The sequence below is a fragment of the Neovison vison genome, chromosome 8 (genome assembly GCF_020171115.1).
Source record: "Neovison vison isolate M4711 chromosome 8, ASM_NN_V1, whole genome shotgun sequence".
Classification (NCBI taxonomy): Eukaryota; Metazoa; Chordata; class Mammalia; order Carnivora; family Mustelidae; genus Neogale; species Neogale vison.
In genome coordinates, this window is record NC_058098.1 from 54289527 (window position 1) to 54316337 (window position 26811).

Here is a 26811-nt window from a genome sequence, read left to right on the forward strand (position 1 = left end):
ACCCTGAGATCATGACCTGAGCCGAAGGCAGTGGCTTAACCCACTGAACCACCCAGGCGCCCCGGCTCATGTGAAATTAAGCAGGAATTTTATTTATTTATTTATTTTTAAGATTTTATTTATTTGACAGACAGATCACAAGTAGGCAGAGAGAGAGAGAAGGGAGGAAGCAGGCTCCTCGCTGTGCAGAGAGCCCGATGCGGGGCTCAATCCCAGGACCCTGAGATCATGACCTGAGTTGAAACCAGCATGAAACCAGCGTATTTGGGTAACTCAAATAGCTTGTTTCACCAAACTCCACAGTAATTAAACATGTCAGTGCAAATTTACTGCCTTGGCATTCTTCTGCCAGATACTCCTGTTAACACCCCTTATGTGCCCCCCTCTAGCGCTTCGAAGACATTAATGTAATTATTTCCATTGTCTGCTTTCCCTGCTGGACTGGAAGCTCCTTGGGGAACATTAGGTCTACCTTGTTTGCTTCTGTATCCTCAACACTTCCAGCCATGGCTGGAGCCATCTGCCCTTTATCCAGTCACTGCACTCCATGGTACTGAAGGATTCCTTGTTTCTACAGCTAGTCATGCCCTACTTATGCCCCAGGAATACTTTGTATATCCTTCTTGTTACTATTTATTTCATTCTATTGAAATTATTTGCTTACTTACCAGTGTGTGACAATGGATTGGGAACTCCCGGTGGGCAATATTCATCTCATTAATCCACCAGACCTGGCATGATGTGTGCAATTCAGAAAATGTTTGTGGAATGGTTCATCGAATGAATGATTTTATTTTTCTGCTTTTCTTCAAAACAATAGCCACAATGCCTCCTAAGATCTTTTCTTTTTACTGGAAGCAGTTTAGGAGCCTTGAGATGAGGACAAAGTATCATAATAATAATTAAAAAAAAAAAAACAGTTTGGGGTGCCTGGGTGGCTCAGTTGGTTGGTTAAGCATCTGACTCTTGGTTTTGGCTTAGGTCATGATCTTGGGGTTGTGGGCTCTGCACTTGGCATGGAGCCTGCTTGAGATTCTCTCTCTCCCTCCCCCTCTCTGCTCCCCCGCCACACTTGCACTTTCTCTCTCGTTCTTAAATACATTAAAAAAAATAAATAAGGGCGCCTGGGTGGCTCAGTGGGTTAAGCCGCTGCCTTCGGCTCAGGTCATGATCTCAGGGTCCTGGGATCGAGGCCCGCATCGGGCTCTCTGCTCAGCAGGAAGCCTGCTTCTCTCTCTCTGCCTGCCTCTCCATCTACTTGTGATTTCTCTCTGTCAAATAAATAAATAAAATCTTTAAAAAATAAATAAATAAATAAATAAATAAACCAGTTTAGCTTGTTAAGCAGCCTTTGTATTATTTTTATCAAATACTCATTTAAAACCTTTTATTTTATGTGAGAGTAAGTGGAATTAAGATGTTCAGTGTATATTAGGAGTTATAGTAATAGCAGTAATAGTACTGGAAGTATTTTTAGGCATTTATACAAACATCTCAGGCTAGATGATACAAATATATATGAAATTAGATTATTATTATTATTATTATTAAAACTTCCCATGTTTAGCTTGTTGGTGACTGCAATTCAATTACAACCATTAGAAAAACTGTACTGATAAATAAATAAAAAGATATTACCTCCTCTCAAAAATTTCACTGTGTATTTTCACAGAAAAATTATGATTATTTTCATTTTTTAGCATTAGCTGAGGATATTTACAGATAATTTTCAAATTTTTCCTATATATAGATATAAAAATCTCTCAACTTTTAAAATAAGAGTTTTATCAAGGTATAATTCACATATTATACAGTTCACTCTTTAAGTTATATTATTCAATAGTTTTTAGTGTATCTGCTGGGTTTTATAACCATACCCACAACCAATTTGAGAACATTTTTTATCATCCAAAAAGAAACCCTCTACCCATTGGCAGTCCTCTTCATTTTCTCCCAATCCTCTAGGAAAACACCCCAAATCTTTTTTCATGTCCTAAAATATTTTAAGATTATTTACACTTAGAGAAAATCTACATCTTTAAGAGCAGCAGTATGCTGAGTTTGTGCAGCATTATCATGAGTGTTTTATAGTTCTTCTTTTTTCTTCGAAATCGACTATTTTTTAAGAGTACTTTTAGATTCACAGCAAAATTAGGCAGAATGTACAGAGATTGCTCATATATCATCTGCTCTCACAGATGCACGGCTTCCCCACTATCAACATCCTGCCTTAGAATGGTACGTTTGTTACAACTGATGCATCTATTCAATAGAATATTGTCACCCAAAAATCCTTAAAGGTTTACACTGGCGCTCACTCTTGGTGTTATACATCCTATCGGTTTTGACAGATACATATATATCTGTCCACCACTGGACAGATGTATCCACCGCACCACTGTATGACATCCACAGTGTCTTACAGAGTAGTTTCCCTGCCCTGAAAACCCTCTGTGCTCTGTGTATTAATCCCTTATAGCCCTTTTTAAAGCTGTAGAATTATAGGCATTCATAGTGGAAAGGGATTTAGAGATTACTTAGTTCAACCAACCAACTGGGAAGGATCTAGTAAGAATTTTGTCTTTTCGGCTGAATTTATTCTTCCCTTTCTTGTTGACTGTCACAGGTAGAAAAATTTTCTTCTTTTTTTGTAGCTTGTCCCCCTCCTCATTTCCCAATTTACTATTAGTTGGGCAATAAATTTTAGAATTTTATAAGAAATAATATTTCCTTAGTTTTGTGTGCAATAAAAATTTTATAATAGAAAATTTTGAAACTACTCAATAGTAGAGAGCTCTTGAGCTACACTGAATCCCCATATAGCTACCCATTCCGCAGTTATCAACACATGGCCAGTCTTTTCCATCTGTCCCTCTACCCAATGCCGCTTCCTACCAACTGAACCATTTCTGATCAACAGACACCACTTATTTCATCAGTACATATTCTGGTATGTATTTTAAAAGATAGAGACTTTAAGAAAAAAAATTAACAAGTGCTATCATCATACCTCAAAAAAGACCAAAAATCTCTTAAAAATCATCAAATATCTAATCATTGCTCAGATTTCCCCAAATTGGTCATAACTTTTTTTTTTTTTAACTGTCAGTTTGTTTAAATTGGGAGCAAGACAACATCCTCCATTGCATTTTAACCTATGGTTTTAATCTCTAGATTCCTGTCCCTCATTTCCCCCTCTCCCTTGCATCTTGATTTGTCAAAGACACTGGGTTGGTCTTCCTGTTGTTTCTCACATTCAGGATTTGCTTATTGCATCTCTGTGATATTGTCTAATACCTTTTTCTCCTGTGAACTGGTAGTTAGCTTAAGTTTTTTGGGGTGGGGAGACATGAATACTCTGTTGGTTGTACTCCGCATTTTTATTTCAATTAGATATCTGATTGTGTTGTGATGTTTGTGGCCAGTATTTCATTAGGGGTTTGGAAAGTGGTGATATTCTAATACATTTATCTTTCTTCATTTATTAGCTGGAATATTTCTATATGGAGAAAGTTTCTCTTATCAATAACCTGAGGTACAGTTCTCAAAGGAAAAGCAGATTAAATCCTTGATTTCATTCCCTTTATTTACCAGTTTTCAGAATTTGTTCCCTAGCATACTCCAAAGGAGACCAACAGGTTGTATTTGGCATGTTTTTCTTTTTTTTTTTCTTTTAAGATTTTATTTATTTATTCTTGAGAGAGAGAGAGAGAACAAGCTGGGGAGAGGGGCCAAGAGAGAAGCAGACTCCCCACTGAGCAGAGAGCCAGTCGTATGGCTCCATCCCAGGACATGGGATCATGACCTAAGCGGAAGGTGGACACTTAACTACCTGAGCCACCCAGGCATCCTGGCTTGTTTTTCTAATGTTGTTCTGCACTCATAGATTTTTAACTTGTTTGATGTGTTTCAATCCACTACCATTATGATTCTATTGATACTCAGACTTGAACATAAAACTTGAAAATTAGGTCAGCAATGGGTGTTTGCATTACAAATGGTTGTCCTCTATGGAATTTATTTAAATAAAAAGCTTCCCTGTGTAGTTACACTTGACGTTTCTAAAATATATCTAATACATAAAGTGGGTCGAACATGCAAGGTTTTTATTACACATGGACACTTAAACGAAAGTGCTCCTGTGTGTCTCTGGGACTTTGTATGGTATCCTAAGGAATGACTCTGTGTTCACCTTTATCAGAAAGATCCCAACTCGTCTGCTTTGGGCCAGAATCGTTTCTGGAGTGGCAGGCATTCTGCAGCAGCCCTTCCGGGCCTTGAGAATGAGCACAACCTCCTTCAAATATGTTCTTTGGCTCTGACCACAGGAGGGGAGCTAGGCTAATGCTCAGTGATTTGTCAGGTTTACCTGCATTTTCATAGTATTCCTATCAGAGAAATTTGTCCTAAGTGTCAAATTGCTGATTTTTCCAGTGACTGAAAAGGTTTCATGGGGATTTCTGTTGTTATTTACATGTATATGGAGAAAATTGCAATCTGTGAGTAATTTGAGAAATTTCAACAGTTTCAGCAGTAGCGATCTAGAAATTGAATGGGTTTCAAATACAATATTCCAGTGCAGTGCTGCATATATAATGTATGTGCAGCATATGCTGAGGTCTTTTTCAAAACATTTACATTAAACCTGTCAGGTATTTATGAATAGCAAAAATTAATTTCCCCTAGTTCTGTCATCAGTTAGAGAAATGGATTTTAGCAGAGAAGACTGTCAGTGTTGCCTGCGTACCAGAACAGCTCACTTCAATGTCATAGTATTACACCAGGTGGCCTTCTAAGAGTCAGCTTAATGTGATTTCAAATGATAGGGTAGAGAATGTGAGGGAAATTAAAATAGTATCATACTTATGATTTAAAAGCAAGTTAATTACAAGGGCTTGTTAATAAACAAAGAAAAATCCAGAATGTATTATTTGTTATATAGCATATCAATAACAAGTGTGATGCTTTGAAAACAAAAAAAACTACCCCTATGTGACTTCGAGATGACTTAAAAATATTTAATTAAATTGTTGACAAATGTGTTCGTCTACTAATGGCCTGTACAGCGTTTGAAAGAATTTTTAGATACTCGTTTTAGTTCTTAAGGCACTTTTAAAAGCATTGTTTAACCAAAAAGATTAGCCACACTGTTGGCATTTTCTCTAGAAAATCACTGATGATTTGTTTGATGTGAATGATTCTAAGAGCACTGTACTTTGTCAATGTTTAGTAGGTGTGTTTTCCCCAACTGGATACTTCTAAGGTTCTTAAAGGGCTAAAGCACATGCCGTATCACTATTCCTAAAACAAGACTCACTGCATGGTGAGTGATTTCAAATTTTTGATGGTCAGAGGTGATTGGCCTCGCCAGTGTTCCTGTCTCATGTGTTAGAGAAAAGGAAAGGAGGGAGAAGGTATATGATGTATTTTAAGAAATTATTTACATTCTAATTTTAAGAAGTCATTCTGAAATGTCAATGTGTAGAAAGTATTTAAAATACCCACTATTTATCAGCCTCTGACAGTATCACAATACTTGCAGGTATATGTTCTTTGTAAAAAATTATTTATTTATTTATATTACTATTGCCTTTTTTTTAGAGAGAGAGAAAGAGGGAAAAAGAGAGTGTGCAAGAATGCGGAGGGGCAGAGGGAGAGAGAGAATCTTAAGCAGGCTCCATGCCCAGCGTGGAGCCCGACTCAGGGCTGAGATCATGACCTGAGCTGAAATCAAGAGTTGAGCGCTTAACTGACTGAGTCACCAAGGTACCCCAACAAACCTATTTGTTTAAGATTATTCCAAGGAATTTTAATAGTTTTGTTCCACTCTGTTTTTAAGGTTAAGAATTAAGTCCAATTCTTAACAGATCTTCTTTTTAATAATGGATCCAATACAGGGTTGCATGGAGTTCAAACCCTGGAAATACATACACCTCTCCTTACACAATGTTTTATATGGCTTTCCTTGTGAAAATTTCCCTGTTTAATATACCATGGTATAATTTGAGACTGTACCACCCCATTATGAAGGATTTCTTTGTAAAATCCAGCTGTTTTAAGGTTCTTTAAATGTCCTGGCTGACAGCCTGCCACTGCTGTGCTGCTGTGGGTATGAGAAATGTCATTTGAATAAGAAGGACAACTGACATCGTAGTCACAGCTTTATCAGAGGCTGAAGCATCATTTGTCACAGGAGCTAGTTCTTTGGTTCTGGTTGTATATTCCTTTTTCCATTGGACTTCCTGCTTTATGAGTATTGTTCATTCACATCTTCTATATCTATTTTATGTAAAATAAATAGTAATACTATCAATTCCTTTGGTATGTACTGGTGTCTACTTTACTTGAGGTTTGTCTGTGTCATAGCAATTTTGATCAACGTTTGAATCTCATGATATTATACTTGTGTTTTTTTCAGTTACACACAGGTTCCCTTTAAGAAAAGGAAGCCAAATGTTTTTGAGTACACTTAAAAGAGCATCGTTTCTGCCTTTTCTTTTCTTTTTTTTTTTTGGTCTTATCGCAGTGTTACAGTGTGATGCCATCATTCTAAGGCATCTTCTACAGGAGCTTAAGCATTAGAAAATAAAAGGCATGAAAGGGTATTTTTAGAAACTATTTACCTAACTTAAAACAAATGTATGTCATAGTAACTGGGAAATAAGACTCTTGGTTCTTTTCCTTATAGTGCTTTCCTACAGTTCAGTGTGTAATATGTATGTATGTACATGCATTTTCTGAATCTGGCTGCTTGCTGATCCAGTATCATTTTGTGTCAATATTTTAATCAACTGACCATTAAAAATTGGTACATAGCATAGAGAGAGGCTAGCTACTTGCTTCTGAAGTGTCAATATGTTGGAACAATAAGATGTTTTGTGGATCGATGTTATAATTACAAATATCTCAGAAATCACAATGATTAATACTATCCCATATAGATTATGTTGACAAATACATGGGCATGTGAATTCAGAAGGAAGTAAGTCTGATGATGTGTTCATATATAGAACGAAAATATTTAATAAAATAGGAAGAAATCCAGAAATCCAGAAGTTTAAATATCTGATTGCATGCTGTAGCACTCAGAATCATACTTAGACCTGTGCCACAAACACTTATTGAGTTCCTACTGCAGGTCACGTTCTGTATCTGATACATGAGATGAATTTGACAATTTCCCTGCCCTCGTGGAGCTTAAAGTATGTTGGAGAAAACTGGCATGCAAATAAATAATGACAATACATAGTAGATATAATAATAAGATGCATACTTTGAAGGGGAACATTAAAAAAGGGGGCAAATTTATTTTTCTATGGGAGACATCACTATTTTAAAAAAAAATATTTTATTTATGTATTTGACAGAGAGAGACACAGTGAAATAGGGAACACAAGCAGGGGGAGTGGGAGAGGGAGAGACAGGCTTCCCGCAGAGAAGGGAGCCCGACGCAGGGCTTGATCCCAGGACCCTAGGATCATGACCTGAGCTGAAGGCAGACATTTTAGTATATGTGCTGCCGAAGCGAGCACTGAAGGCAGACATTTAACGATTGAGCCACCCAGGCACCTTAGGGAGACATCACTAATTAAGGCACACTGTTTGGGTAGGCTGAAAATTCAAGTATCAAAACTGAGAAAATTTATGAGGACTTTGTAAGGTCATATTAAAGAATTTTACTTTTATCCTAGTTTTATACCATCAAAGATTTTTTTTAGCAGGGTTGATGGATCACATTTTTGTGTTAGAAATACAGTTTTGAAGTGGTAGAGTAAATATGGTAGTTACCTCCACATTTACTCTGAGGGGCAAATCCAAAAATCTCATTTTAAAATCATGGGAATGGATGCATAGATTTCCCTGAAAATTTTGGCATAAAGTTTTGAGAAATAAGATGAAGCATGTTGTAGGAAGCAGGCTTTCAGGAAGGTGGAGTTGAGGAAAGAGAGATTATATCGTGAATAGAATAGCCCTGGAGTGCTAACTTCAAAGGCTCAGAGAATTTAGTCTTCTGTCCTATTAGATATCCCAAGGGGCTTCTGGGTGGCTTAGTCAGTTGAGCAGCCAACTCTTGGTTTCCACTCAGGTCATGATCCCAAGGTCATGATATGGGGCTCCTTGTCTGGCTCTGTGCTATGTGTGGAGTCTGCTTCAGATTCTCTCCCTCTCCCTTTGCCCCACCCCCCCTGCTCACTTTCACTCTCTCTCTCAAAAAAATAAATAATTCTTAAAAAAAATTCCCATAGCTTAACAACCTGGAATGTGGCTCTGGGCCTCCCCAGAGGTGCAACCTCATGCAAATAGCTAGTCTTGGAAAAATTCACCTTGCTCAAAAATGAGTAACTACAGAAAAGTGTCAGCAATATCAATATAGAAATATTGCAAGGAAAATGAAGAAAAGAAACACAAAAAATTGGCAAATAAACTTATCAGAAAAGTGTTGGAATAGAGTAGAAGCAAGAACTATATTTGATAATGAATTTAAGATAGAATGAAAGAATAAAAAATAAGCAAACAAAAACTTAATGAAGTAGTTGCTTCTATAAAATAAGACCAGAATCAGAGAGAGAAGAAATCAGAGAGGATATGGTGATTCATCTGAAAGAAATGAAACCTGAGTTGAAAAAGTTTTAAAAAAGAAAAAGGAGAAACCGATACAAAGATCAAAGCCATATGGTTAATTTTCTGTAAAATGATCATATAATTTGTCATCCAAACTTGAACACTTTTGGGTCTTATGAATAACATGCCAGGACATTGGCATGAATCAGGATGTCCGAGGCAAAGCAGGACTTAAAATTACTCATTATTTTGCCATCTTCGAGTTCCTTTGAATATTTTCTTCTCTTACTGGTAACTTGTTTTCAGAGGGACTCCATATGGATAACTGACTATAGGCCATTTGGTCTCTTGGGTTCTCATTGGCTTTCTTTTCTTTTTGTTTTTTATAAATTTATTTTACAGGAAGGCGGCCAACATATTCAATGTATTCTAATGGCTTTCCTTTCTTTGGGTGTAGATTGGTCTTTCCTTCAAAGTTACCTTCCAACTGACCTGGAGTTTCTCTGTGGGAAATGAACCCTCCCAGGGAAGTAGTATTTGGCGCCATGTTTTTTACACACACAAATTATATATTTATGTACATGCACACACTTGAAAAACTTCTTAACTTCAAAACTTACAGACCTTGAACTCCTATACTTTGTACTTGAATACACAAATTATTTACATTTTGCCTCATTTACAATTAACATTCTTTTTCTCTATCCATCTATCTCTATAATCTTTATATATTAAAATCTTTCTTTTTATATATATTTATATATTTTATATTTATAGATTTTAAAAAATATATATCTATTATCTATCTATCTTGCAAGTCAAAAACATGGTATCTTTTTGCCCTTGAGTACTTCACTGTGAATTGTCTAAGAATGAGATGATTCTCTCAACATAACCACAACATAGTTCTCAAAATCAGGAAATTTAACATTTATATACAACTGTTATCTAACCCACAATCCATATGCAGATTTCAACAATTATCTTGATATTCTTTATACCTATTTTTCCTACACCAGTATCCAATTGGAATCAAGTCTTTAATATACTTGTCCTCTCTATTTAGTCCCCTTTAATCCAGAATGGTTCCTCAATCTCTCTTTTCTCATTTGATCTTCACATTTTTGAAGAGTAAAGGCCAGTTATTTCGTTGAATGTCCTTCAACCTAGGTTTGTCTTCTTTCCTCATGATCAAATTCAGGTTATGTTTTTTGGCAAGTATATCACACAGCAATGGTGTCCCTGTCCATGCATTGTATCAGGTGATAACATCTTATTGGTTTGTTCCATTATTGTGATACTGACCCAACCACTTGGTGATGACAAAGGTGATGACTTCTAGGTTTTCCAATGTACAGTTACCATTTTTCCTTTTGTGATCAATAGGTACTCCTAAAGATAAACTTTGAGACTATTTAAATATATTATTTCCCATCAAACATTCACCTACTAATTTTAGCATTCATTGGTGAATCATGCTTGAATCAATTATTATTGTATAAATAATTACTTCTACATTTATTAGTTGACATTCTGTTGTAAAGAAGAGCTTCCCATTTCCCCTTTCTTTTATATGTACATATGTATGAATGCATTTTAGTATGGACTCATGGATTCTTATTTTATTCAATGGATTAAAATATTTTGTTTTCATTATTTATTCTGGTGCTCAGATTGTCCCAGATTTGGTCAGTGGAAGCCCCTTTAAGCTGACCCCTTTTTCTTTTTGACATGGCCCTATCTTTTTCTTATTCTTTTTTATTTTTTGATACAACAAAATATTCCAGGCTCATTTTATCCTTTCCTGGTCCAGCCATGGCAGCAACCAGTTCTCTAAGGAACTCTGGTTCTTTTTAGTAGAAGAAGTTATTCTGAAACCCAGAAGTGGGTTCTAGGTGTGCTTCTTATTACTGTGATGTTATTGCTTTTGGATTCTCACAGGGAACAGAGCTACAAAAATTCATATATATACATATAAACTCAAACTGATATCTTCAATACTATTCCAATACCATGTTTCATACTTGAAACTCTCTTATCAATCTCTTATCAATGACAAACCTGGCTCTTAGTATCCTCAATATATTTCTTTATTTGCTGAGTCCTAAATACAGAAAATAGTTGCAGAATTGTTAACCCATAAATACTGCTAAAACTAAACCCGTTTACTAGAGTTCAATGTTTGTTTATAGTTCTTTCTGTCTGTAGATTGGGGAATAAAATTAATCCTCACCTACCCTTTCCAGCCTCTGCCACCTTCAGTGTAGTTATGCTGTTTAATTGAAATAAGGTTATGTTCACTTGTTTTTATTCGTGCTGCATTTTAGGGCTTTCCCTCATCCTTGCTGGTTTTGTGCTATTTTATCTTTTTAATACGTAAGATATTACTATGGTCCAAAAGTATATAACACAAAGAAGTGTCTTTCTGGTCCCTCCCCACCTTACCACCCTTCCACCCATTCTTACCTGCCTCCTCTAAGAAATTTATCTCCTTAACCTCTGATTTATCCTTTCTTTATTTCCTTTGCCAAAAAAAATCAGAGTAGTATTTTCTTATTTTACCTTTTTTTCTTATACAAAAGATAACCTTTCCATATATACTACCGCATTTTGTTTTTTTCACTTAATATATCCTATAAATCACTGTATTGATTCACAGAGATCTTTCTCATTCTTTTTTATAGCTACAAATCACTCCACTGTGTTGATGTATCATGGTTTATTTAGCCATTTTACTATTCATAGGCCTTTAGATTGTTTAAAAATATTTTAAATTTAACAAAGTGTGCTGCAAGGGATGACCCTACATATATGTATTTTTGCAATGTTCAGGTGTGTCTTTAGGGTGAATTCTTAGAAGTAGCCATATCTTTATCTCTGTGAATGTAAGCAGCTCAAATTTAAGTTTGTGTGTTTAAATTACTTTCAAATACTATTTGATTCATAACTTCTTTTGACTCTCTGGAGTTTCTTTATCAAATGTTGGGTGAGTATTATATAATTCCTTATAAGGCCCTCAGCCAAAAAAAATCTAGAATAAATCCTTACAGAGCTGTTGCCGTGCATAAACACTGCTATGCTTTTGGGGGTTACCAAAAAAGCAAGAGGAAGATGACAACTAAGACCTCCACTCAACTTGCTTAGTATCCAAGGAGATAAGACTCACTCTTCTCTCTTTTTTTTTTTCTTCACTCTTCTCTGTTTTATACATAGACATACATGTACGTGTGTGTATGCACATATGTGTATCTATGTATGAACTTGGCAGTAGGTCAAGGAGGCATTACCTAGAAAGAACAAAATGAGTAGGTCAGAGGAGGAGGAGGAGTGTGCACAGAGAAGGTAGGATCAGTGCCAGGCCCAGCAGCAGGCCTGGTGTTCAAAATAGCAGTTATGGAATGCGCAAGGCTAAGGACCAAACAAAAGATCATTCCAGCATGGTTTCATCTAGTGAGAGCTGTGTGTGGGAAATGAAACTGGAACTTGGGAGGCCCTGGGTATGGGGTTAGAGAGCTGGGATCCTCTTTCTCTTCAGCCTCCATTCCTCACCCTCACTAGCTTTGAAAAAGCCATATGGTACTTTCCTTTCTTATTATAAAGAGAGAATGTGGCTTATGTACCCAAGAGTTTGTTTCATGCAAATTATCTCTTATTAGCTGGTAAATAGGAGAATGAAGTAGAAAATGATGGGGAAATTGTGTTGGTTTATATGAGATTTTCCTCTGTTTCTGATTTATTTTTTTTTTTTTAAGATTTTATTTGTTTATTTGACAGACAGAGATCACAAATAGACAGAGAGGCAGGCAGAGAGAGAGAGAGGAAAGCAGGCTTCCTGCTGAGCAGAGAGCCCGATGCGGGACTCGATCCCAGGACCCTGGGATCATGACCTGAGCCAAAGGCAGTGGTTTAACCCACTGAGCCACCCAGGCGCCCTGTTTTTGATTTATGTTTTAAAGCCATTGGGGCAAGCTCTCTTTCAATTAAAGAGAAAACTTTGGTGCCTTATGAAGACCTCAGGAGAGAAGCTGACCTCTTCAGAAGTGCCTTCTTTTAGTGCAAACAGTGGCTCACATCTTGGCTTTAAGAACCTCTGTTCCTTCCACGAGGATAAGCCATCTGTGAGGATGATGGTAAGGGAAGGCGAAGAGGTTGCACGGACATTTCCCTCTATTGAAAACATTAATTAGTGAAGAATGCTATGCTCTGGATTATCCATACTTCTAATTTTCATGAAAATAGTCTCTTTAAAATCAAATGCCGGCAAAGACCCATATCTAGGAGGAAGTATGAGCCTCAAGGTTTAAGGCTGCAAAGAATAACTGTGAAGCCAAGTATATCAGTAGAGGTAAACTGTGCTAGTATTTTTAATAGTATTTTTAATTTTAAATAATTTATCATTTTCATTTGTGCCCTGGTTAATACGTTTTGAGTGGTCTGACCCAACCCTCATAAGCCCAATTATTTTTTAGCTCATAATTTTGCAGAATGCAAAGATTTTCAGGAAGGATTATGTGGTTGGTTTTATAAGGCTGCAACTTCTAATATTTACCAAATATTTACACTACCTAGTTGATCTCATGCAGTAATTATGTAAGGTATTTCTCTTAAAATTATATCCTTACTTATGAGAATTCAGAATACTAGTTTAGTCTAGAGTCTCACATCACTGACCTTACTTATTGACTGATGTGTCTTAAATTGAAAATCAACAGCAATGAATAATGCGATTGAGTTAGCACTTATTTTAATGTCTGATCAGAGGGTGGTGTATATTTGTCAAACCAAAGCCAAGGGGCCAAGATAGGCCAAATGAAATTTATGAGATCCCATAAGCATGCTAGACAAAATCCGATAGGCTACTGTGGGTGATACATAGTTTTGGGCAGGTCTAGTATTTTAAATTTAGTGCTCCCCAAAAGAGGAGTATGAGAAAATAATTTCAGTTTTGGTGTTACATTAAATACATTCCAGGCTTATTCCCAAAATAGTCAATGAAACTCTTTTATTAACAGATGGTTTTATGATTACCTAGCCATTTGGGAAACTTAGCATTTAAAGTTCAGGGTTATTTATTCTAGCGCTGGTTCAGAAATTCCTATTTCTACAAATCAAGAGGTATTTTCAGCAGCTTGAGCCTTCTTTTTCTTTTTAAGCTGGCAGAGTCAATGGTTAAAGGACAAAAATTCTAAATTGATTGAGTTACAAATGAATACAGTGTTAATTAAGCCAGGCCATTGTCTTTAAAGTGGAGTTAGTACATTGGAAGTCAGATTTCTCTTGCTGTTTAGTCAAACTGCCTAGGGCTGCAACTGCTTCCTTATTAGGTTACTGGCTATGGGGAGATGTCATTGTTTGCTGCTGTAGCTGGGCTTTCTGTTAAAAATCACAGCATGGGGCTTAAACTGCTGCAACCATTATCCAGTGCTAACATGTCACTAAAGGTCTGCTAATAGAACAAGAGGAAAAATATCAATCTTTAATTTTAGAACAGCTCAGTAACCTGTAGCACCTGTTCATTTTCTCTCATCAACCCATTTAAAACAAGACTAGAGCGGTCCTTTGATGGACAGTCTATAGGATCCTAACAACTTTTCTTCCTTTTTTTGTTCTTATCAGAGGAAGATTTAGAATTTAACTGAGAACGAGGAAAAGAAACAATCAATCACATGTAAGTTTCTCTTAAAAATTATTTAAAAGGTAGGATAAGCTGATATAATCTAATGATGACTAGGTTTTTAGAAATAATTTTTGAGAAAAGGGTAGTTTTGTATGATTTTCTGAAATACCTTTTGTGGATAAAAGCAAATCAATGAGGGCATACTACAGTGGTCAAAGGAGCAAATTTCCTCTAGGAAGCAGAACTTGTTCCTCTAGAAAAGAACTCATATAGGCTGTAAATAAACAATTTTACATTTACCTATTCAAATATAATGTACAATTAGAACTTTGCAGCTGCTAGCTTTCCCTTATTGAGAGCTGGAGGCTCCATTCACAGTATAGGGCAAAATTAAAGAAGGCATTGTGATCTGCTTTGAGGAGATGTGACAGCACAGTATGACTTCTGCAAACTTCCATTAAGCAATGCAAGTTTCAAAACATTTGCAGTGATGCTAGACCAAGTATTAAATACTTAGCAAACAAATATATAATAATAAAGGCAATAAGAGTAATAGTAAACTTTTACAGCCTCAGAGCATCTCCATCCTTCCTTTAGTTAAATTAAAAAATGAATTATTATTCTGAGCCAATCGCTCTGCTAGGTATTGAGATGAATGTTTCCCTGGTCTCCATTATGGAACTTGTGATCTATTATTGATCCTCTACCTAAAACCTTTTTGCAGAGCTAGTGCACATACACTTTTTGTTTGGTTTTGGTTTTTTTACTTTTTTGCAGGTGAGGAAATAGAGATATCGGAGGTTGTGACTTGCCTAAGGTCACAAGATGCATAGCAGAATAAGAATTAAAAGAAATTTTAAAAAAAGAATTAGAAGAACCTAGTATTCTGACTTCTAATCTAGGGCTCCCTCCCTCTCTCTCTCTCTTCTTTCTTTCTTTCTTCCTTTCTTCCTTTCTTTTTTTCTTTTACTCTATCAAGATGAAGGCACTAGGGGAATTACAAAAATTACAGTTTTAATGGGCACCTTGTGGAATAATGAGAACAGAATAATGATATGGGAGTATTTGATTCAAAAAATTAATTCTAGTGATGGAAATCCAGAAGCCAGATATATTTTAAAGTGTCTTAAGAAGGAGATGTCAATAAAATAACAAACGGCAACCCTTCACATAGACAATTACCTTTTGTTTGTCATATTCATGCCAGCATCTTAACACATTCTTTTGGATTTGGTTCTTGGAAATACGTTAGATTGGTAGGACACATGCATGTGCACGCACGCACACACACACACACACGCACACATGCACATCCCACATACACCTTTGGCCAATTTCACATCTGAGATCTGACATTTAGCCCCCAAATCTCCTTAGCCCAAAGCTGCTGTTGTCCTTGTCCCGGGCATTCCAACTTCTAGCATTTTCTTCCATGGTCACTTGTGTGTTGCATCTATCCCGAGGTCTACATCAGAGCAGGCTCAGCCTCATTCTGCCATGACCATTTCCATCATCACAAGTACTTGATCTGTTTCACGTTTTATGGAATCGATAAATCTCATCCCTAAAGAGTCCAGCAGGCCTTTGATTCCTGACCTGACATTTGCTAATGCTATTCCTGATGACCTGCCACTACGGATCGGCAGCACTGCACTCTGTGTTTGACAACACTCATAATATGAATCAATATTCAGCATTCAGTAAGTGAGCTGGGGAGTCATTTCACCGCTGCAAAAGGCAGCATTGCCCCTGGGCAGCTGTCAGAAATGGGTAGTTATTAATAGCCCTCTCTTTTCACTTAGCATAGTCAGTAGGGGTCAGGCATGAAATGATTTAATCAGTTTATGATATCTGTGACAGAGAGCACTTAAAATGTAATCACAAAATTTAGGTAGAAGTGTCCCTGGGCTGTTGTAATGTTTTTCTCACTTAATTTTCCCTAATGCTGATACAGTGCAGTGCGCACTGAGACTGACCATTCAACGGCATGACACGTGACTTGGTGTTGCTTTCATTTTTCTCTCTCTGTAAATGTGCCTTTTTCCTGGGATTTTTCTGCTTTAAAATATAGACTGTAAATCCCTGAGGGTAAATCAGGATAAATCTCTCTCGGGTTGGCTTGCCTGGCTCTGCAGAAATGTGTCGGTTGGTGAGGGGGGGGGGTCTCTTGGGTGGAGAACAGAACCTGATTGGGTGGAAGGAGCGCGGGCGCATCGGTTTCTCTCTGCTCCCCCCGCCGAAAATGTGAAGTGTGCTAGAATTCGGAGAGTTCTACGATCCAGGTACAGAAACCTCCACTCCAGGACCGGTGGTTTCGTCCGGCCTTTAAGCAGCCTCTTGGAAATTTACTCGACAGAAGTAAGAATAAAATCTCTTCTCAGCTGATGGTTTGAGAAGACAGTGCCTCAGCAGGATTGATCGAGATGGGACTTAAGAGTTCAAGGAAGAAGAGTGGTCAGGGAATGGTAGGTGGAAGATGAACCTAAAACCGAAAGGACAGTTGGTGAAATTGTTACAAGTTGACAGTTAGCAATACATGGAACAGGACTGGCACAGTGGTTGGAGCTTAGAATCGGAAAGACCCTCTTTTCGGGTCCCATCTCTGTACCTCAATTGTTTCAGTAGAAATAACATCCATTTCATAGGGTTATTGTGAGAGTTAAATAAGAATAATTAAATTAATTAAATATTAAGTTATTAAGTAATTACATAAAGTGTCACACAGGAGATGTGACAGGAGATGCCACAGGAGGAGCCATAAAGTGGCACACAGGAGATGCTCAAATTATATTACTTCCCCGTCTCTTTCCTTATCCATTAAAGCCTAAATTTAGTTCATTATAATACAGTAGGGAGGACGGGGCTGAACTAAAACTCAGGTGGAGAGAGATCATCCCCGTAGCTGTCCGTCCCTGACTCTACCAACTGTTGCATTGTCCTGTCACTGGCTTACCTGCCCGTCAGAGGTATACTGGTCACTCTAACTATCCTGATGGAGGAACAGGGAAAAAGCCTTAGCTCAGGACATTTTCCCACAAATTTGGGGACATGGAAGAAAGACAAAAGCATAGAGATATGCCGGGTTTGGATATGTGATTCTTTTTTTTTTTTTAAGATTTTATTTATTTATTTGACAGACAGAGATCACAAGGAGGCAGAGAGAGAGAGAGAAGAGGAAGCAGGCTCCCTGCAGAGCAGACAGCCCGATGTGGGGCTAGATCCCAGAACCCTGGGATCATGACCTGAGCCGAAGGCAGAGGCTTGAACCCACTGAGCCACCCAGGCGCCCCTGGATATGTGATTCTAATGTTAATTAATATTTACTCCCAAATAAGCTGAGTTCTTTTATTCAATAAATGTTTACCTAGCACCCTACTCTATGCTTCCTATAGCATAGTTTGTGGGGACAGCCAGCTCCAGGTCCCCTCCTTCCTCATTCCTGACTCTATTGGATATCACAGAATGAATGTTAGACAAATACATGCCACTTCTAGTCCCAGTCCAGAGTTTTCTGTGAATCCAGAGCCTTAGAAGCTCTGCCTTTGTTCAAGACTCATTTCTTTCTCTGTACTTTGGTTTTCACTGGTTCTAAACCAGGAAGTTATAGTCACACACGAAACCACAAACCCTGATCACAAATGTGTCCCGTGATAGGCAGAATTCTAGAATGGCCCTCACGATTCTTGGCTCTTGGTGTGCGCACACCTACTCCCAAGTATTCAGTCAAATGCTAATCTAGGTATTGCTGTGGAAGGATTTTGCAGTATAATTCAGTCCCCAAATCAGGAGCCTTAAGGCCTGATCTTAAGGCAGGGAGATTATCTGGGTAGACTTCATCTAGCCACATGAGTCCTTTAAATATGAGACTAGAGGTCAGAAATAGGAAGTTAGAGACTGGACACATGAGAAGGACATGCTGACTTGAAGATGGAAGGAGCCATGTGGTAAGGAACATGGGTGGCCTCTAGAACTGAGAGTGGCCACTGGGTGACAACCAGCAAGGAACAGGGGACTTCTGTCCTACAAACGCAAGGAGCCAAATTCTACCAACATGAATGAGCTTGGTAGTGGATTTTTTGCCAGTCTCCAAATGAGAAAGTCTGGTTGATGCCTCGATTTCAGCCTGTGATAGGCTGAGCAGAGAACCCATCCATGCCATGCCAGACTTCGGACCTATCAGATGATGAACAAACCAGCAGGTGCCATTTTAAGCTGTGAAATCTGTGGAAACTTGTCATGCAGTAACAGAAAACGAACATGTCTTCTCTCTTTGAGTTTTGTTCCATATTAGTTCCTTCTAGGGCAGAGGAAAACGTGGTCTCCTTTTTCTGTTTTCACATTTGTTAAGTTCTTCTTCCCGTTGGAGGAAAATGTTCCTATTTATAGTAGAAAGAGATGGTTGTGATCTTCTGAAGCTAGTGAAAGATGGAGGCATTCTTTAGTTTACCAGTCCTGTCCACTTCTTTGGGCTCTTTGGTGACTAATCACTCAGGCACCCCCTGGGGGAATTTCTCGCTAGAGTACTATGATTATAGTTCTGTAATCCCCAAAACACGGAAAATGTACATTGAGTGGCAAACATAATTCGCCCCAAGGGAAGAGAAGAATCTTTTCTCACAGCAGGAAAACTCCATTTTTTCCTGTCAAGCCACCTGCCACAACCTCTTGAACTACTCATGTATTTTAAAAACATTTCTTGACAGAGGATCATTATCCTTTTGTTTATTGACTTATCTTAAGGACCCTGAAAGCCTCAAACTCTAGTTAACCTACATCCTATGTGTTGTCTTCCAACCCCACCTTCTGCCAGGCTTTCATCTTAGAAGGACAGAATGGGTCTTCTTGAACTTCTTGAACATTGACCACACGTTTTTGTTCCTGATCCCGCTCTGTCACGTTCAAACTCATGGTGTTATGTGTAGAGCATCTTTACTCCATCTTTCCCTTCCTTAGTGTGTAGTTCTTATTAGCGTTGGATTCTAGGATTTTTTAAATATGAGAGATTCACTTTGATCTGTCAGAATTGGAAGTAACATTAAAAGGTGGGCAGAGAATGGGGGAGGGGAGCATGTATGCGGCATCAGTTACAGAAACGTCTTGCTAAAGAGACAGTGCCAACACAAAGAACATCAGCTTACATATATTCTATTTTTAGCATATGTATTAAAATGACAACCATATGAGTGTACTTACATATAAAATGCATATATGGAAATTCCATATGTGGGATAGTAAATGATTTAAGTCGATTATGAAACGTCTGCTAGAAGGTTAACGTTGGGAAAGCTGTGAATGCAGGGAGTTATGGGCCCTTCATCTTTTTTTCTATTTCCAAGGGGTGAATATGGGAAGAAGTCAGTAACCAAATGATAGCTGTTGAGCACTGATTCTCTTCTAAACCAAAAGAATGCTCTAGGAGCTTGCAGTGTCTGGATGACTTATAGTCTGTGGTTCTCGCTTTTCCACTTGTCTTGTGGTTTGGGACTAAGTGCTGTATTGCCTCATACCTTGAAAAACATGAGGGTAACTGTGGATGTTTTATGTATTTTTTGTATATCTTCACAGGGGCAGCCAGGAATGGGGCTTGGGGCTAAAATTTTAAACTCCCTACTCAAGGAATGCCTGTCTGTTCCTGTACATAATGTAGGACATCTTGCAAGACTTTAAAGCCAATGAAATTTTGAAGCAGTTTCTTCAGTGTTTGGTTTGGTACAAAGTTATCTATTCCCTGTAGCCACAGAATTCCAGATGACATTCCAACGTTTCAGGCAGAGTACACCTCAGTAGTCTAATCACAAGATTATAGGGTACTGTTTAACTTGGGGGCAGAAACCCACATCTGCAAGATCTTATTCTCTCCCTTAGATTGTCCAGACAAAGAACTTAGATGTCACATTCATTGAATTCATAAATTTACTTTAGAAATCTGAGTGCAGAGACCTCAAATTCCCATTGTCCAGGTGACTTCAAGAAGATGGCTTCTGCATAATGTTGGAAGGGTTGCAAGTTCTGGAGGGAATTGTGCCTGTTGCCCTTTGTATTCCCCTGGCCCTTCCTGATGGGCCTTGAAGCTCCCTGGAGTTTCATGCCTAAGAAAGAAAAGTGTCAAATTTGCTTACTTGGGTCATTTTATCAGGGTCACCTGTGATTTGTATTTAATATGCAGTTGCAGGAGAGAGTTCCCAATAAAAAGATCCTGGGACACAGCTGGTCCATTAGCATTGAGGCCGTGCTTTCTTAAAAACACTCTGGTTGGGCTTTAAACCAAAGAATGCTTTTTAAATGGCAGCAATGGGAAAGATTTGTGGAAATTTTTTGTCACTATAGATGAATTTGTGTGGAAGAATAGAGATCATTGTCAGCACAGTAAACTTGGGGACATGACAGTGAGGCACTGTGCTAAGTGCTTTTGCATGTTACTTTGTTTGATCTTCAGAACATATCTGGGAATCACATGACATTACTCACACTTTACGTAAGAGAAAACTGAAGCCTGTGCATGAACTAACTCTGTACAGCTATGAAGAACTTTCCTTAAGGACATCTTGGAATTTCTGTCAGAACCAGTTTAACATACTCTGGGCCAAGTGCACATAAGTTTCTAACATATAGTGTGGTAAGTGTTCACAGTGATACATACTGGTTATTTTGTCTACAGTCATTACACTCTGAAGCTTTTTATTAGAATTCAGAAGAGAGGGATACTGGGGTAGCTCAGTTGGTTGGGCCACCAACTCTTGGTTTTGGCTCAGGTCATGATCTTAGGGTGCTGGGATCCAGCCCCACATCAGGCTCCCTGCTCAGTGGGGAGTCCCACTTCTCCCTCTTGTTCTGCCTTCTCCCTTCCACATTCCCTCCACCTCATGCTCTTTCTCTCTCAAATAAATAAATAAAAACTCTTAAAAAAAAAAGAATTCAGAAGAGAAACTTTTAAAACTCCATTTTACTTCTGGCTTTCTCATTAGCAAGCTGTACACACTGAGCCAAGGGCTCAGTCTAGGGCTGCACATTGTTCCCTAGACATGGAGGATCTTACGTGGTGATTGTTACAGTCCATAACAACTCTAAGATTTTGGAATTTTTTACAGCTGGTGTCCTTGCACACCAGTACTGTAGCCATGCTCCAAATCTGGTTTGAGGACAGAGACAACTACTCACCTTCATAGTTTCCCTTTCTTGAACACTTACTATGTTTCAGGAACAACACTAGACAAAGCTGCAGTGATTTTAAAAGAAAGAACAATTTGGAGAAAGGGGATAGGAGAGTTGGAAAGAGTAAGAGAAAAGCTCTCCTTTTAGTCTACATCTTCCTAACCTAGTACAAGGAATATTAATATGTCGTCCATTTACTGATGTTAATATTAATATTGAGCTGAATCTGTTGTCATACCTGACATAAATCTTCAGATTTATTGGCATGTGTATGATTGAGAATGATTTTCCTTTCTTTATCATTCCTCTAGATAGTACTGAGTGTGGTCTGCCTGGTGTTTTATATCCATCTCTGTGCATCTAACAGACAAGGCAAATTTGGGATGACCATATAATTTATCATACCAACAGGGACACTTTTGAGAGTGAAAGGGGGTGCTGTTAATAATTGTGCCACAATAATAGCATGAACTAGGGCTGTCCAGGCACAGCAGCCGATATAGTCATACTGGGCTTAGGAGAATAGGTTTGTGATTCTTATTCTGGTTGACAGGACAAAGGTTTACAGATATTTAACGTAAAATATAAAATTCTCTTTTGGACTCATTAAAATTTATATTCCTGGCATACATTTGTGGAGCAATGTCCACATGCCAGATTCCTCTTGGCATTAAGTCTGTACAAGGCAAAATGATGCTTAGCCAAAGAGTTCAAGGACAAAATGAATGTTCCTTTGTCATAGAAATTAAGTACCAGACATGTGCTATGATTTAGTTCCATGACACATCAGAGTCCAGTTTAAAATCGGTAACATCTTCAGCAAGTAGCAGATGGTATTCAAATAGCTGTAATTGATCAACACAGTATTACACTATGGGCACTCTGGTGACCATTGAGCCAGAAAGTCACATGTGTAGATAGCACATGAACCTTCCTCATTTTATATTCTTATCTAAGTGCTGTGATTCTGGGATAACTACATATAAGTACTCCTAAGAAAAGAGAGGTTGACTTTTAATCTGTATTGTTTTGTCCATTAAAGTGACATGGCCTCCTGAGGCACCCAGATGGCCCAGTCAGTTAAGCAGAAGAGGTCTTTCTTAATTTCAGCTCAAGTCATGATCTCCAGGCCATGAGGTAGAGCCCCAAGTGGGGCTCTGTGCTGGGCATGGAGCCTGTATCATATTTTCTCTCTCCTATCCCCTCTGCCCTGCCTCCCTCCCTGATCCCCCCTTGCCCATGCTTACTCTCTCTCTCTGTGGAAAAAAAGGACATGACATCCTTTCCAGAGATGAAACACTTTTTTTTTTTTTAAATTACAAATATGCTGAAAGAATGGTATTTTCCCTCTATGGCCTACCAAAGTTGGATGGTGAGGTATTCCACAGTTGTATCATTTTTTCTCCATTCCAATGAATGGTACAACTATTCTCAAAGCTCAGATGGAGTTTTTAATTATAACTTTACACTGAAATAAAAATAATTTACCAAATGAAGACATTTTAATTGATTTAAATTTAAGACATTCCTCTTACAAAGTATCTTTTATTTAATTGGTTACTTTTATTATTTGGTTGGGTACTCTGGTTCTGTAAAACAGAAACTTTAAAAAAGAGCCTCTAGACATTAATATTAAGTGACTTGCAAATAAAAGTGTGTGGAGAATCTTTAGAAATGGATACTTTTTTAGGTTTTAGAAATACTAAGTTTGCTTTTCCATTGTGACTTTTTTTGCTAGTGTATTCATTCACTGAACAAGAACCTAGTGTCTGCATATTCAGTAGCAATTACTGGGATAACCACTAGACTTTCAAAGATGAATAAGATATAGTTTCTGCCTTCAAGAAACTGTTTCGTGGAGGAGATGGACTAAAGAATGGGAAAAACCAATGGTTAGTTAAGCATTATGACGGAGGGATGCATTCAATGGTGTAGGAACACAGAATTCTTCCTAGTAGTTAAATAAATGGAAGCTGGACCCAGATTGTTTGGGTTTGAATCCTGACTGCCACTGTGCTCTTAGATAAGTTACTTCAGCTTTTTGTACTTCATTTTTTTCATCTATAAAATGAGGGTAATAAAAATGGGTTAATATCCTTAAGGCTTTTAGAACAGTGTCTGGTACCTAGTAAGTGCAACATTATAGGCTATTAAATAAGATAAGTAAAATCAAACAGACGAATAGAAATTAACCAGATGGAGGTAGTTTGCATTGGAGTTGGAGGAGGGGGAGAAAGGGAAGTTTCAGCAGAGGAAACTGCATGTGTATAAGGACTTGACGAGAGTGGTCTTGGAACTACCAAAAAGAGTCGAAAGGGGGTAGCAATGAGAGAAGAAACTGGAAAGAGAAGCAGCAACCATATTCGACAGCCTCATATAAAAGCATGGCCATGAGTTGCATTTTCAGAGTCATATTTTTACAATATTTTCATGGAAGATAGATTGGAAGGGGGGTTAGTCCGGAGACAGGGAGTCCAGTTGAAGGCTTGTTGACACAGTTCAGATAAAAGAAAACAAAACATTGAAACCTTTTAACTAAAGGTATTGGTAGTAGGGATGGGAGAGTAAGGGGACTGCTTAGAGATCTAGTAACAGAGTTACTTAGGATTTGGAACTATTTGAATGTGTAGGGTGAGGGATGAGAGGGAATCAGTTGTGACTCCTAGGTCTCTGGCTTCTGTGAGGGGTAATGCTGAAGCAGGGATCACAGGAAGAAAAACAAATTAGAATAAGGGGGGAGGGCGCACCTGGGTGGCTCAGTGGGTTAAGCCTCTGCCTTCAGCTCAGGTCATGATCCCAGGATCCTGGGATCGAGCCCTGGATCGGGCTCTCTGCTCAGCAGGGAGCCTGCCTCCCCCTCTCTCTCTGCCTACTTGTGATCTCTGTCTGTCAAATAAATAAATAAAATCTTAAAAAAAAAAAAAGAATAAGAGGTGGGGTAGGAGGGTAGGTTTCATTTTAGGTATTTCGAGTGTGTGGAGTCTGTGGGGCAGTTAGAAGAGTTGTCCCAATAGCCTTCAGGTGTTCAGAGGTCTGGGGGTCAGCAGAGAAGTCTCAGATGCAGAAATGGATTCGGGATTCTTCTTTAAGTGCATGTGAGTTGAAGCCATGTTAGTGGGTGACATAGCATGAAAAGGAGGAATAAAGAAAGAATAGAATAGAGCTTAAGATAGATTCCTAGTGATCACGAATTTGAAGGGTGGATAGTAGCAAACAAAACCATGGGAAATAGACTGAAAAGTAATGCCCAGAGAGGAGGAAACCCAGGAGAAGGTGTTGTCATAGAAACCAAGGGAGGAGAAACTTTCAAGAGGGAGAAAGTGGTCAACCATGTCAAATCCTGCAGAGATGTTGGTAAGATGAGGACAGAAAAGTGTCCATTGAATTTAGCAACAAAGAGGTCATTATTGATTTTGGCCAGAGAGGCTTCCAGGGGGTAATAAGGAGTGGCAGCCAGATTGCAGTGGGTTGAGGAATGAATGAGAGGAGAGGAAGTCTGTCTGGTCTAGAAAGGAAATCAAGACCTGGGAAGCAGCAGAAAGGGGAGTATAGGGTCATACCTGCCTGTGTAAGTGGCATCTTGATTCCAGAATGAAAGGTTATTAAAAATAGATACAAGTTAGAAGGCTGTAATTGTATTTCAGGGAGAAAATGTGCAGAAAATATCCACCCCCACCCAACCCCCATGAATGCAACAGTATGCAGAAAATATCTTTTTGACTTTCCCTTATGAGATTTTTCTTTGTCTCTTTTCCCAGAGGAGATGCCTTTTTTATTAATTTGCCTAGACATAAGATTCATTCATAATTAATGGTAATGTGTTTTGCAAGCATTATTTGTCAAGCATTATTTGAAATGTCCAGTAGCAATGATAATGGTAGTAACTACTGTTGTGTTCTCTTTTTGGCATTGCTTCAGTCGTATTCACAGCTCTGCCAGAACGCAGCACTGAAGGAAGCGTTTGGAATGTTTTCTGGTTTGTTTCTGTTTGGGGGGTGTGTGTGTGCTTGAATGCTAGTGCATTCTCTCATTTGAAGAACTAAGACTCACACAGAAAACAAATAGCTAGCAATACTAAACTGTGTTTAATAAGGCACTTAATTCTGCAGTACTCTGAAGGCAATCCTTTTGTTGATTTGGCAATTCATTTTCCAAGAGGGGGGATACTAGTGGAATGGTCTGATGGTGCTGCTTCTAATCGGGAGTTGACCTGTTGGAATACCTCAAAGAACTCACCTTATTCCTTCCTTCTTTCTCCCATGTGTAAAATAGAAACAGGAACAGCTGTGACAATATCTTTAGGAAAGGCTTGGGAGAAAAATGTCTAAATAATTAAAAGGATGGCTGGTGCCATATTTCTGAGTCATTGTCCATTTGCTTGTAACAGCAGGTGACAACTTTATGTGGAAAGATGATTTTTTTAAAGGCACTTTTGATTATTTTCTGGATGTTTCCATTCTATGTTGATGTTTTTAAAATATAAGGGATAGACAAATGTTCCTTTTATTTACTATATAATATTTAATAATATATTGGAGGAGAATACTAATACAGTAAGGGATAGGAGAAAGGCTAAGAATTAGATTTGTCATTGCTCTCTTTTATCAATTTAGGTTGCCCTATCCTCTCACATGTGAATGAATTTACTGTGTTGTTTGTTGTCATTTTTTGTTGTTGTTGTTTTTTAAGTTGGCTCCCCAAACAGCATGGAGCCCAACACAGGGCTTGAACTCACGACCCTGAGATCAAGACCTGAGCTGAAATCAAGAGTTGGCACTTAACAGACTGAGCACCCAGGCGCCTCCCCACCATGTCAGTCAATTTAATATACTTGTTAGCAGGACATTGCCTGGCATTAAAGGAAAGTGTATGTGGTGCATCCCGCCTTGAGATTATCAACTATAGTAGTATTGTCAGGTTTTTTTGGTTTGTTTTGTTTTTTAAGTTCTTTCTCACAGCCTCAGCTTCCTTGATACTTGCTAAGTTTAGACCTTGGGATGATCCAGTTTACATATGTTGAAGGATATAAGGAATGCTTGTACCTTCTGTTGTGGCCTCAAAGAATGTTTCCCAAGGCAAAAGTCCGTCTTCAATAGACAAGGTTTGGAGAGACTCATTAATTGATTCTCAGTATTTACAACAGGTGATTCTTCAAAGGCTTCGGCCCACTAGAACCATGCAACCTGAGAGCTGTTGGATTAGAAGCACAACCTAGCGATGGTGTTGTTTTAATTAGGACATAATATTCATGGGATCATGAAACTAGAGTGCTGAAAGGGGAGGGACAGTCTTCTCTTCCATCTATTCCCCCCAATGCAGGAACCCCTCCAATAAGCATTGGAGATCTGTGAACATTTTCACTCTGAGGAAGTGAAGGCCTTTTGAGGGAGTGCATGGTTAAACAATAGTTTACCTGGTAATGAACCTAATGGGCCTGTCTGTTATAATATACATGTTTTGTCCTCTCTCTGGAGCACCGG

The 26811-nt window shown here is 38.3% G+C and overlaps 1 protein-coding gene across 4 annotated transcripts in view; it reads left to right on the forward strand.

Annotated features, from left to right (window-relative positions):
• The window catches only part of CAMKMT (calmodulin-lysine N-methyltransferase), a 371863-nt gene that overhangs the window by 159875 nt on the left and 185177 nt on the right, over positions 1-26811 (forward strand). The window lies entirely within an intron of this gene.